Source organism: Solanum dulcamara, chromosome 11, assembly GCF_947179165.1.
Source record: "Solanum dulcamara chromosome 11, daSolDulc1.2, whole genome shotgun sequence".
Classification (NCBI taxonomy): Eukaryota; Viridiplantae; Streptophyta; class Magnoliopsida; order Solanales; family Solanaceae; genus Solanum; species Solanum dulcamara.
In genome coordinates this window covers 20,593,771-20,607,461 of record NC_077247.1, presented here as the reverse complement: position 1 = coordinate 20,607,461, position 13,691 = coordinate 20,593,771, and the positions used below count along the sequence as shown (strand labels likewise).

General features: G+C 37.9%; 1 pseudogene; it reads left to right on the top strand.

Moving 5' to 3' along the window:
• The first annotated feature begins 11,565 nt into the window (after positions 1 to 11,565).
• LOC129875317 (5S ribosomal RNA) lies at positions 11,566 to 11,686 on the top strand (annotated as a pseudogene).
• The last annotated feature ends 2,005 nt before the right edge of the window (positions 11,687 to 13,691 follow it).

Below are 13,691 nucleotides of genomic sequence, written 5' to 3'. Positions count from 1 at the left end.
ATGGATCGACAATTCTTTCATCTCAAGTGTAGGCGGCTCTTTAATAGATGGTTTAGCAGGAAGAGTTGGTCTATTTTTCAGATCAAGGTCTAGCTTTTTAGGAGCATAGAGATGTGATCCCATACCCGTCAAATAATTCACTGTCTTTTCATACTCCTTTAAATTGTCTCCTTCGAAGTTTATGATCACCACCGCTAACGTTTTAACCATCCTTTCTTCAATAAAGGCCTTAATAACCACCTCATCGGTAATAACTATCAAAGATATCACAGTCATATCTTTAGGCTGCTGCATGGATTTGCACAAATTGAATTTTACCTTTTTATTATTCAGCTTGAAATTTAGTTTACCACTTTCCAGTCCACTAAAGCTCTGTCTGTGGCTGAAAATGGCCTTCCCAAGAATATGGGAACCTTGAAATCCACCTTGCAGTCTAGGATCTCAAAATCTACAGGAAAATAAAATGATCAACCCTTACCAGCACATCACATAAGATCCCCACAAGCCTCTTCACTGATCGATCAGTCATTAATAACCTCATTGAAGTTATTTTGGGGGCTCCCAAGCCCAACTATCTGTAAATTACTAATGGCATGAGATTTATACTATCTCTTAAATCACACAGAGCCCTTGTGAAATTAAATGCAACAATTTTGCATGGAATAGTGAATACTTCTGGCTCTTTTTTCTTCTCAACAAATGACCTTGTAGCAATAGAACTACAATAGTGTAGGTTATCTGGCAGCTCAAAAGTGACTGTTCGCTTCTTTGTAACCAGATCCTTTATGAATTTTACGTAACATTGAGATGAATTTCAGAAACTTTTCATCATCAGCCTTTTTTTCAACCTCCGAGGGAAAGGAGGAGGTTATTTAGGAATTTGTGGCAGTGGTTGCACTACCTCTGTATCAACTTGCTCCTTACCCTTCTTCTTTTTGTTCAACTTTTTCTCTACTACCTGATCTTCCCCCTCGTCATCATCATTAGAAAGAACAATACCATTTCCAACATTTTTTGTATGCTAATCAGATTCGGATTCAACATCTTCTTCCTGCTCAATACTTGCAGGTGTTGGCTCCTTAAATATCTTTCCTCTCCTTGTCGTCATTGCCATACACTACCCATCTTTCTTTGGGTTTTGAACTGCGTCACTTGGCAGGGAACCATTCTTTCTCTAGTTCAATACGGCTGATAGTTGCCCCATTTGCTGCTCTAACTGCTTAATAGATGTGGAGTGTGAATCTACTAGCTGGCTCATATTAGATAGATCACCTTTTATTTCCCTCCCTCATGAATCAGTAGACTCCACCTTTTGTAGCACCTTAGATAGTATATCTTCCAACCTGGAGTTACCTGTTACATTTTCTTCTCTTTCTCTATTACTTGGAGGTATGTACACACCACTTAGATCATTCTTAACATTGTTCTTATTTTGCCAACCCGTTTGATCACGATTTCCTGCTTAGTTATAGTACCCATATTTTTGAAAGTTCCAACCTTGGTTTCTAGAGTTGTAAGTCCGGAAACCCCCCTGATTGTTTGAAAACTTCACCTTTTCATCGTAGTCAAAATCTGAATCATTATAGTGGCTTATAGTCTCATCTTCCTTTACTTTTTTAGCCCCACCAAGTAGCAGATGTTTAGTTAGAAAATCCATCCGAGTCTTTATATAAGCCATATCCTGGTCTCACTTCTCTTCTCTCTTTCACTATTTTGCCAAACTCTCAAAAGTATACCCTATACCACCTATCTCAGAGTCTCTCATATACCAAACCCTACTAGTTTTTGAGACTTGATCTAAAATAGCCGATGCTTTTCAACGAAAGTCTTAGAAATACATGATCCCCCACAAGCCTAGTCAACAACTGACTTGGTGAAGAATTTGCAAGATCGGTAGAATAGCTCAATCAAGTGCTCATTTGTGAGATTATGATTTGGACACTATTTTAGCTTCTGACTAAACCACGACCATGATTCATGTAGAGCTTCATGAGGTAACTTCTTATGTGGATTGATCTCATCCCTGCTCTGCATCTTTCTTGAAGGTGGGAAGAATCATTCCAAATATGCTTCCTTCAGTTCTGGTAATCGAATCATGCAGGAGCTCATTCAGCCAGTTGATTGCCTCCCCAGACAAAGACAATGGAAATAATCTCAGGTAGATTATTGTTTGGCTAACTCCCGGGATATCAGAAGATTTACATGTGGCAATGAAGTTCATCAGATATTGTGCATCTTCTCCAACTGCTCCCCTAAATAATCATTTTAAGTTCAACAATTGAAGCATGGTGCTAGTGATAGTGAAATTCTGCCCTAGTGGTAGCGGAGGAAGAACAATAATCCCAGTGGCTCTGACCCCATCCATATATGGATCATTATCTTCCACAACAAAGTCAACAGGCGGTTGACCTCTACATCTGGGCATTGGTCATTGATATTGAGGTAATAAATCCTCCTCCTCCTTATATTCATCTCTCAAGTAGTTATTACCACCATTGTTAATATTGTCCCTAGCGCGAGCTTCATCAAGCTCTCTCTACCTCTGAGCTTCTCGTTCTTGCACAATCATCTTGTGAACTGACCTTTTGATTTTTGGATCATAAGGAATCAATGGTTCACTTTTACTTTAGGTATTTACATCCACTGACCTGTACCCTTCAGAAGCACAAACATAATAAAAAAGTAAAATCAGGAAATAAGACTAATAGTCAAATAACACACACTTCACCTAATAGACAACCGTATTCCCCGACCATGGTATTAAAATTTGATACGCCCAAATTATACATTGACAAAGAGATATAAAGAAGTCGTTGTCAAGTATAAAACCCAACTAAGTTAGGGTCGAATCCCACAGGGAATAAGGCGACGAGTAAGGCGTATGCAGTTATTTTACTGTTAGTTACTTACTTCCGTTACAAAGTGAAAATAGGGGGGGTTTAGAATATAGTTCTTATGAGTTAATAGTAACCAAAAATGATTCACGGTAGCGGAGATTAGTGTTTATGAGGAAAACTACCTAGGTTTGTGTTCACCAAGACAATTTGACTGATATTCAGGTTAGTACAGAATGACTTAACACATTGCAGATTGCATTAGTTTATCATACATTTATCACACTTAAATGTTTCTCAACCATCTTAAACATATAACATTTTTATTCTTTCAAACTAAAAATATTTCAAGTCAATCACTGGTAATCACTCAAAGTAGTTAATCTTGTTACAACATTAACTATTAGACGAATTTACAATTCCAATTATTGTTGTTAACTCTTTTCTCTAGGTTTTACTTCTTTACTCAAACAAATCAAACCTAGGGCAGGATCTAATGTTTACAACTCTTAAAAAACATTTAATACAAAAGAATTAGCAAGATGCGCAACTCACTACTTAGGTCATTCCATACAAAATACTAGATTTAGGTCAAGTCAGCATGGATTCCACAACCCTAGGTTGTGGTATTTAGCCACTTATGATTATAAAAACAAGAGATATTATTGTATTCATCTAACAGATAGAAAATTACAAAAGATGAAATAATCAACACTTTAATTTCGTAATTCACAGTTTTCATTCAATAATCCAAACTCCAAGCAATAATTCTTTTCGTGCTCTCTTCCAAAAACAAGATTCTGAAATAAAACCTAAAAGTTGGTATTTATAGTCTCAGGAAATAAGAAATTTAAAAGTCAAACTGTGGCACTCCGACATCTACGTGACTGCGGAGATAATGGCCAGTCAAAGACTCGATAATATATCACTCACACCGTCGGTGCTAACCAGTGCTTATAGATTTAAATGCCTGTTCTGATGATGGATATGAAGGGGTGTTAGAGATGTGATGGTCCATCAGATATTCCAGCATAATTCTTTCTTTTGGCTTCACTTTTGTTTAAGTCCGAAGATGAAATTGATAGTCCATCAGTGAAGCAACGATTCATTAAATTTGTTGTCATACATATCAACTTCTTCCCCTCTTCTGATTTAGCTTAACAATGGGGTTGATGACCCTTCGTGAGAGTTATAGTCCGTTATACCTACCGGCAGGTCTCCATTTTGCAGCTTTTTGCTTTGTTTCACCTTTTTATCCATTTTTATACACTTAATCAATGAATTCTTATAGGTCCTCATCAACTTTTGAAACATGGAACTTGGGAGGATTCATTCTTGCAAAAGTCCCTCACTCTAGAAGTCAAAGTAGGAGCATTAGGAGGATCCACAATTCCTTGGTTTGCCATTACTTGGGCTAGCATAGTAAACGCAGTAAGGAACTCCGTATGTGTCACTTGTTTGGACAAAGGACCATTGTCTTGAGGAGCCAGAGGATCTTAGACTTCGTTAGCATTGTTCCCCATTGGCAAAGGTAGTCTTATTAGAAGCATTTTTTAGAAAATCACAAAAGGACAAACATTAGAGAAAGAAAGTCTTAGAACACACTCTATCGCACGACATAGATCATGAAAAAAGTGAGAATTCTTAAAATGCCTTATATTCTCATATTCATAGATGTGGCATGCTTCACAACATGAATAAAACTCTACTTGATGCGGCATGTTGGACACCCTAGGATATCTTAAACCTTGTTCTCTGATACCAAGTTTGTCACAACCCGACTTAGGGCCTAGTCATAATACGGTAATTGAAACCCCGAAGGTCTCCAAACAAGCCTCTTGATATATCACTAAGTATACATAAGATAAAGCAAATGTGGAAATATCATAGTGAGAGTCTAATCATGAATCATAAAAAGGTGAAAGTAACTTGACAATGTAGACTCCATAACATTGTCCAACTAATGCCTCTACTTACTAAGAATGGAAAGGGCTAAGACATGTCCCTAGCTCACCCTCAATAAAACAAGGATAACAAAGTCTTTTGAATTAAGAACAACAACTCATAACTAGTCCTCGATGGATGAGGACTCACCAAAACTTCACCAGAATAAAAGCTCAACTAGCCACGTGTGATAGGAGCATGATCCTCAACCTCTGTATTATGAGACAATGTAGGAAATAATATGCGTTAGTACGTTTGAATGTACTAAGTATGAGGGAATGACATGTAATGAAAAGCAAATATGTAATGATCAAATATCACGCATGATGAAATAGGATAAGTAAGTCATAAAGAAATACCATAGTTTATCAAAGAATTTAAGGAAATCATAGAAATAATAAATAGACATAAAGAACATATACATATGTGGGATAGGAACCATAACCGACAATAATACCATTCGAGCTATAACATGGAATCCCATTGTCTCCCCATACAACGGAGAAAAGGGGAATCTACTTGTCAAGGTAGACTATACCCCACTATGCGAGTCATGTACATACGCTATATGTGGATCCACTAGCTAAGACATGAAGGAAACCTACGGTGGCACGTAGTTTAAGGGGCTTGAGGCTTCTACTAAGGCTTTTGGTAGGGCCCCCACCTCAAGTCCACTCGATGCTAGGTCAAATCCCATGAAATACATAACATAATAATCATATTTAGCATATATCATAGCTTGTTCATAAACTTCATAATTCCTAGAATATCTCATTTTCATAACATACTTGCAATGTGAGAATTGACCTTTCAATATTACAATATCATACTTACATAATTCATGTCATTAGATTTCTAGGTCACCACATAGGGCCCTAGTCACCTTTCTTCATAAATTGAACATACTTGAAATCCATGATCATAATTCATATTTGAATTTAGAGTAAAAATCATTTACATAATCAATTTAGATAAAAAAAAAACATGCTAATGATTGAAATCATTGAACCTTCATAATCATACTTCATGTATATTATCATAGAAAATAGCTTTGAGCATGGGCACTTGTAATTCATCTTAAAATCATGCAAATAATGTAGAAACATACTTATAATGATCATTTATAATAATTAAACATATAATTGAAATAGCCCAACACAATTCATCAAAATTAGAATTTAAAGATAAAGATATTTCATGAGATTTTTGAGTAAAATATTGGGACTCCATGAGTGAACAGAACCCACAAATCAATCCCTACATACCTTAGTCAAAAATCAAATTGGAATTGAGGAGGAAACCTTGATGAACTTGAAACCCTAGATTGAAAATTTGGGGAAGAACCTTGAGAGAACTCTTTGTCTTGCCTTAGAATTATTTTGAAGAATGAATGGAAAAGAAGGGAAGATTTGAAGACTTAGGTATTTATAGACTTTGAAATCGGTCTTAAAAGTGTCAAAGTTCATTGAACTGAACTTGGACAACGATGGAACTACCCTTCATTAAAACCAAATTTTGATTCCTATGAATTGACTCTACGAGTCGCAGGGGTAGTGATGAGTCGTCAAGATAATTCGTCCTGTAGGTTTTGAAAAAGTGCCTAAAATTAGGCCTATGAAGTTTTGCTATGAGTCATGTTTACAACTCATCTTGGAGTCTACGATTTGTAATGTCGATTTGTCCTTCAGGCTTTGGAAACCTACAAATTAGAGGTCTCTGAAGTTTCACCACGACTCGTGTTTATGAGTCGTTATGTTTCCTAAGAGTCATTAAGTGACTCATCAACCCTAATTCTACCTTAATAGAATTTCCAGCCCTGAGCTCATGTTTAAGATCCATTTCTATGACTCGTAGAAGTCCCTATGGGTGGTAGACCAACTTGTGAAATTGGGGTCAGTTCCAACAATTGATAGTTTCTCCTTGGTTCTGACTTTTTGACTTTCGGGATCCTACAGTTGTGGTATGAAAAGAAGTGTGTAAAAAGAGGAAAAAGAAAAAAATGGGTTATGACCATAAGAAAAATGAAAAATAAGAGTAAATAGAAGAAAAATAAATGCAACGAGAAAACATTTAGAAAAGGAAAGAGAAAAGAGTGGAAGCCACACCCGAGCATAAATAAAGGAATAAAAGTAGGGGTAACAGAAGTTTGGAGTTAGAAAATACGTAGCTAAGTCAGTGTAGCATACTGAAGGGATAAAATAGTCACTTATATCCTAAATGTATCCCACCTAAGCCTGATCCTACGTTACAAGAAAGGGAAGTTCTATTGTGATCCTAAATAAGTTATTTGAAAATAAAGTATAGAAAATAAGGGCAAGCCTATGGTCTGTATATGTGCATTGATTGAACTTTGTTTGAGAGCATGAGTGATACCTTTCCAGTCTCTATGTTTTTATATACATCGTGAGAGAGACTTCTTTATGGTGAGGGCATGTGACTACACTGTTTGGTTGCTAATTTGACAAGTACATTATTGTTTGCATTGGTTTGGTTGATTGTGAGTAGTATAATGTCGTAAATCAATCCTTGGGAGTTAGTCAGAATGTTTGGTGCATTGCATAGTCGAGTTGGTAAAGAAATGAAAAAATGGTCATGTACTTTGTGTTTGGGGATGTTGTATATCTTTTAATAGTAGTTTGTATTTACGCATCGTTGTGTTCTGTTACACCCCGTACTTTGGTATCTTAGAATGCTTCTTAAACTTCTCAAGTTTCTGGGAAGGCTCTTAAGTTTCTTAAAAGTTGTTATGTTAGTCGGATAGTTTATAATGCTATCAAATAACTCCAAGAAAAGGAGAACGAAATGCTTCATAATAAGGAAGATTGGAAATAGGGTTATAAAAATTCAAAAGGAGTTGGAGGCCGAGAAATGAGTCGTAGGACTCGATTGACTCGCATAAACTACCAACTTGGAGGTCTTACGTACTTAAGCTACTCGAGTGCGTGTTGAGACTTAGTAGAAAGTAATACATAGGCTCTTAAAGTGCGACGAAATTACGAATCCACGGAAGAGAAATAAGGAAACGACGCACCTACTTAAAGCAAGTAGGTGACTCACCTACTTGACACATGGAAGCATGTAATAGGTACACATGGCATCACATGAAAGTGAAACATGGCAGCAAGTGACACACCATAGGGTGGACCCCCACCTGCCACGTGGCAGCCATGGATTGGTTGCATAATTGAGGTGGCTTCCTAAGGGTGTGACACGTGTCACCCTTAGGGGATAAAATGTGTCACTCTCCAAAAAGATATATATATCTATGTATGGATGACTATTAAGTCATTTTTAGCCAAAAACTTGAACAAAAATAGAGAGAAAAAACGTGAGAGAAAGAGAGCTCACAACAGCAGCCACAAATTGGAGAAAATTACGGTAAGTTCTTCACTTTTCTTCTGTGAATTAATTATCTACGGTGTTCCTTAATTATGTGGAGGTGTATATATGTATATTACGATGCCTACGGAACCATATTTTCAGTTCTTCACTTGGAAAACTAAGAGAAACTTAAAGAGAAAATGCTAGGGAATAGACCCGTTTTTGGAGAGGACAGTCGTTAGTAATATTGGTATAACTTCTTGTGTATAACTTAGTTTCGGGTGATTCAATATTTTTTGGAAAGGAATTTCATAAGTATATAACTTTTATTTAGACTTTCAAATCTAGTTTTTCTTTTAGCATCACGAAAAAGGGTGATGAAGTGTAGAGGAGGTACTGCCCAGATTTTGTTTTGGAAATCCTACATGGACAGCTGTGGGTATTTTGGGCATATCTTTTCGTAAAAAATTGTTGTAGGGGTAATTAAAACAATTTTGCGACCTTGATACACATGTCAATAACTTTCATTGAGGCCACAAATGCTGTTTCCCTCAATTACCCCTCCGAAACTAAGCGACAATATAAGACAGTGGGCTGTCCAGAATTCACGATTTGATAGGTTTGGCTAGTTTTGGCCAATTTTGGGAAAGGTAAGGTTTTTCATTTCAATTTGAAGTTTATGGTGTTGTTATATGGTGTATTACACCCCTTGTATGTTGCTGGAAGTTTAAGAATGTCGTAGAAATGCTCGACGTTCGAAATAAACTAAATTGGAATTGCTATAGTTAAATTGTCGTCGAAGGATAGTGTTGTTCGTGTGAGGTGCTTCTGCCGGGGTGTGATGTGTTGTTGCAGGGCCTAAATATGTTCTAATATGGGTTAGGGTGCTGCTGGTTGAATCCACATGCCCCCTTGTTGCGTATAATGAAAGGCGTTACAAAATAAAGGCTAGACGCCCTATTGTGCTACTGTATTTTTGAATAAGTCGTTTGGAGTTTATGTTGTATATTGTTGGTGTGAATTGCTGCAGGTTGTTGTGGTTGGTTGGCTGTAGGTCTTAGGGACCTAATTGGAAATTTGGATAGGGCACATTATAGGGGAGGTGCTGCCCAATTTTTGTCGACGCCTTAGTAAATAACAGAACTAGTCGGGAAAACGACTAAGGAAATAGATTCCATTAGTACTAAGGTGCAACCTAAGATGCTGGAAAGTTAAGAGTGGTTGATATTCGTATTACTTTCATGTTGAATAGGTTCAAAGGACGACGAGGCGAATGGGATAAAGAGTAACTCATAAGAGGTATGTAAAGCTAACATTTCCTTTTTTTGGCATGTTTTGGCATACGTATGTAAGGCTTATACTTTATTTTAGTATTTCTTTGGCATAAGTATGTAAATCGTATTCCTTCTCTTAGCATGATTTGACATAAGTATATATAGCCAATCTCCCTTTTTGGCAGTGTTTTTACAAAACAAGTATATGATTTCCATATGATTCCCAAGAAGTCCTATTCTTAAAGCCACTGGGATGGCCAATTTTTTGACTTCCAAAAGATATTTTGTTATGCCTTGATACATATATATGATTCCCAGAAGTTCTATTTTGATATAGTCCATAGTGACTTTCAAAAGGTACTTGATATGACTTTTGTCTCGATTTTGAAGGAAAGCTCATTTGATTATTCCGTCGAGTCTCAAATATGATTTAAATTGCATATAGTTTCTCACTATTCTACTCGTGGATGCCTCAATATTTCCTTCACCGAGCCCGGGCCAGGTTTTGTTATCGTGTATACTTCTCTGCGTTGTTTGCCATGCCCCGACGTGAGGAGGCAGGTACGACCTGTACATGGGTTTTGTGGAGTTATGACGTGCCATGTACACATATAGTATGATATGATCTGATATGACCATCTAATATGATATGATCTGTTATGGAGATATTTCCTACTCTGGTGTTATGATATGCTGTGGCGCCAGTGAAGGGGCGGCGACCATATTTTTTATTTGTTCACCGAGTCCCTTAATGGGGCCGGATGTGGCATATGTTTTTCTGCATACATTATCGGTGATTATGAAAAGCATTTTGATATTCTAGATATTTTTCTCATTTTTGCACATTCTGCTCTGGTAACGACTTTACTTATTAAGTCCATGCTTTATATACTCGATACATTTTTCGTATTGACGCCCCATTCTTAGGGGGGCTGCATTTCATGCCCGTAGGTATAGATGTTCATTTTGGAGATCCGCCAGCTTAGGATTTCTGCTCAGCTATGTTGGAAGTGCTTCACTGTTTCGGAGGCTAGCTTTTGAGTACTGGTCCTGTAATGTATATATTTGTTTATGCAGGGGTACGGTGGGGGCTCTGTCCCGCCATATGTTGTCGTTCCTATTCTTAGAGGTCTATAGACATATGTGTATGTGGGTTGTTGTGAGTTTGTTCAGTTGTAAATGTTCTTATGACATGGAAGCCTTATCGGCTTGCATGCCCTTTCATGACATGATGCAAATGAAAGAGGCCACACGTGTATGAATATTCTATCACCCACTGGGTTCATGTGTTTGGTTCCTATATTTAGGAGGCTATATGAACAAGAAAAAGTTTTAACCCATTGAGGTTTTTGTGAGTAGTATCACGTTATACATAGTCCAATTTGACTGTAGTCGATAGTTACATAAACGAGGGTCCAGGTCGGACCCTAGTCGCGTCCCACGGGGTTGGGTCGTGACAGAAGTGGTATCAGAGCAGTTCGTCCTTGGAGTGTCTATAGACCGTGTCTAGTAGAGTCTTGTTTATCGGTGTGTTGTGCACCACATCTATAGACAAGAGGCTACAGCACATTTAGGATGTTACCTTTCTTTCATATCTACGATCGTGCGATAGAGCCGAGTCATAGGGAATGAAATTCCTCATACTAACTTGTGATTTCAGCAGAAGGACAACATCGATAGAAGAAGGTTACTAACAATATTGGAAGTTTCACAGCATGTAGGTAAGCAAGGCACGAATGATAGGTGCTAGGTAAGGTATTGAATTACGGTTGACATGTAAAGTTGAAAATTGAAAGGAAAAGTAGACGGAAAGTCTAAACAGGTGCAGTTCGAGTTGGACATACGAGGTAAGTCCATCAGTTTATCGTATTATTGATATTGGGCGCCCTATGAGGCTGCGATATGACGTGATATGATATGTATATATGTATCTTTATGCGTATTGCCCCTGTGAGGCATTGTTGGCATTTTCTACGTGCAGGTATTGAGATAGTAAGAAATACAGAGGAAACTCTGCCCAAATTTTCCTTGAAATTAAAGGAAAATGATTTAGGAAAGACTGGTAGTTCTGAATAGAATGATATATTAAGGATAAAACTAACTAAGAAGGGTAACTTGGGCGGTGCAGCTTGGCCTACTGGATCAGCTGCTGGGTCATCGTCTTCTTCGATAGATATGCGCCCCACGGGGGAGGGTGCGATCATACCAGCACTAACGTACCGGATCCCATCAGAACTCCGAAGTTAAGCGTGCTTGGGCAAGAGTAATATTGGGATGGGTGACCCCCTGGAAAGCACTGTGTGGCTGTAATATGAGATGATATGCATGTATATATACACGTTGGCCGTGCATGGCATTGTTGATATAAAGAAGTATTGTGGATATGTAACTCCACCGTGAAAGATGATAAGACCCTTTGACATAGGGAATGTAGCTTTGCAAAACAACTAGCGCATTGTGAATTCATTAAAGGTACAAGTGGTACCCACTGGGATAAGGCTAGGACTATGACAAAGCTTGGGACACCGAGCGTCGGAAGTTAAGTACTGCTTATTTGAGGATTGGAAACGACTATAAGCCCTAGCTAGTTGTTGATCAAAATAAATGGAAAGTGGCTTCGAATAAATTGCTACGTGACTTGAGTACCCATAATTAGACTGGATTAGCACCTCATGATTGTGTTAAGTTGTCGTACCTAGGCAACTAAAGGTATGGAAGATATAAAGGAAGGCATAGATATGGTGCAGTATACCGAATGTGTTGGAAAAGAATCATACGTATTGGAAAATTGGAAATAAGGGCGTAAGGTAGAACACAACAGATAGTGACATGGGTACACCCTAAAGGGGGGAAGTGGCTTCAAGTGAGATCCCATATTGACACGAGTTAATAAGATCTAAAGGCCAGCAATAAACAGATAAAAGCCATGATACCGGAGACAGTGCGGAGAATTAATAGTAAGGACTTGAATAGTATGACATCAAAGAATAGGTGCATACAAAGGGGATGAATACAACAAGAGAATTACGATGAGAACTTAAACATACTGTAAGGAATAGCCAGGCTATACTCGACTGAAGGTAAGATGTTGGTAACAAAGTTACTGACTACTAATATTGTGGTATACAAGCAGCAAAACAAGGAAAGGATGAGAGATCTCTCCTATACTGGAATATGAGGAAACTCAAGGGTAAGTAGAGGAAGGAAGTAAAAAATGATACAGGTTTACGTACAGACTAGTATGGTGATGCTAAAGCACCTTTTGGGCTACTTTAACCTCCTACACATGTTCGTGTAAAGGGTGCAATATGATGTGTGGTAAAGGAACTGGAAAGAAGTAATGGAAAAGAAATATCACCTGTTCCCTATGCCTACAAGTAATCTACCTTCTTAAATAGACTATATGAGTTAATACAAGGCCTATGAACGGCAGCCAGTACAGAAGAATCTTGAAGCACTCGTAAGACCTTATGAGGCTAGTTAACATTCGGGGACGAATGTTCTAAAGGGGGGAAGGATGTTACACCCCGTACTTTGGTACCTTAGAATGCTTCTTAAACTTCTCAAGTTTCTCAGAAGGATCTTAAGTTTCTTAAAAGTCATTATGTTAGTCGGATAGTTTATAATGCTATCAAATAACTCCAAGGAAAGGAGAACGAAATGCTTCATAATAAGGAAGATTGGAAATAGGGTTATAAAAATTCAAAAGGAGTTGAAGGCCGAGAAATGAGTCATAGGACTCGATTGACTCGCGTAAACTACCAACTTGGAGGTCTTACGTACTTAAGCTACTCGAGTGCGTGTTGAGACTAAGTAGCAAGGAATACATAGGCTCTTAAAGTGCGATGAAATTACGAATCCACGGAAGAGAAATAAGAAAACGACGCACCTACTTAAAGCAAGTAGGTGACTCACCTACTTGACACATAGAAGCATGTGATAGGTACACATGGCATCACATGAAAGTGACACATGGCAGTAGGTGACACACCATGGGGTGGATCCCCAACTGCCACATGGCAGCCATGAATTGGTTGCATAATTGAGGTGGCTGCCTAAGGGTGTGACACGTGTCACCCTTAGGGGATGACATGTGTCACTCTCTAAAAAGATATATATATCTATGTATGGATGACTATTAAGTCATTTTTAGCCAAAAACTTGAACAAAAATAGAGAGAAAAAACATGAGAGAAAGAGAGCTCACAACAGCAGCCACAAATTGGAGGAAATTAAGGTAAGTTCTTCACTTTTCTTCCATGAATTAATTATCTATGGTGTTCCTCAATTATGTGGAGGTGTATATATGTATATTACGA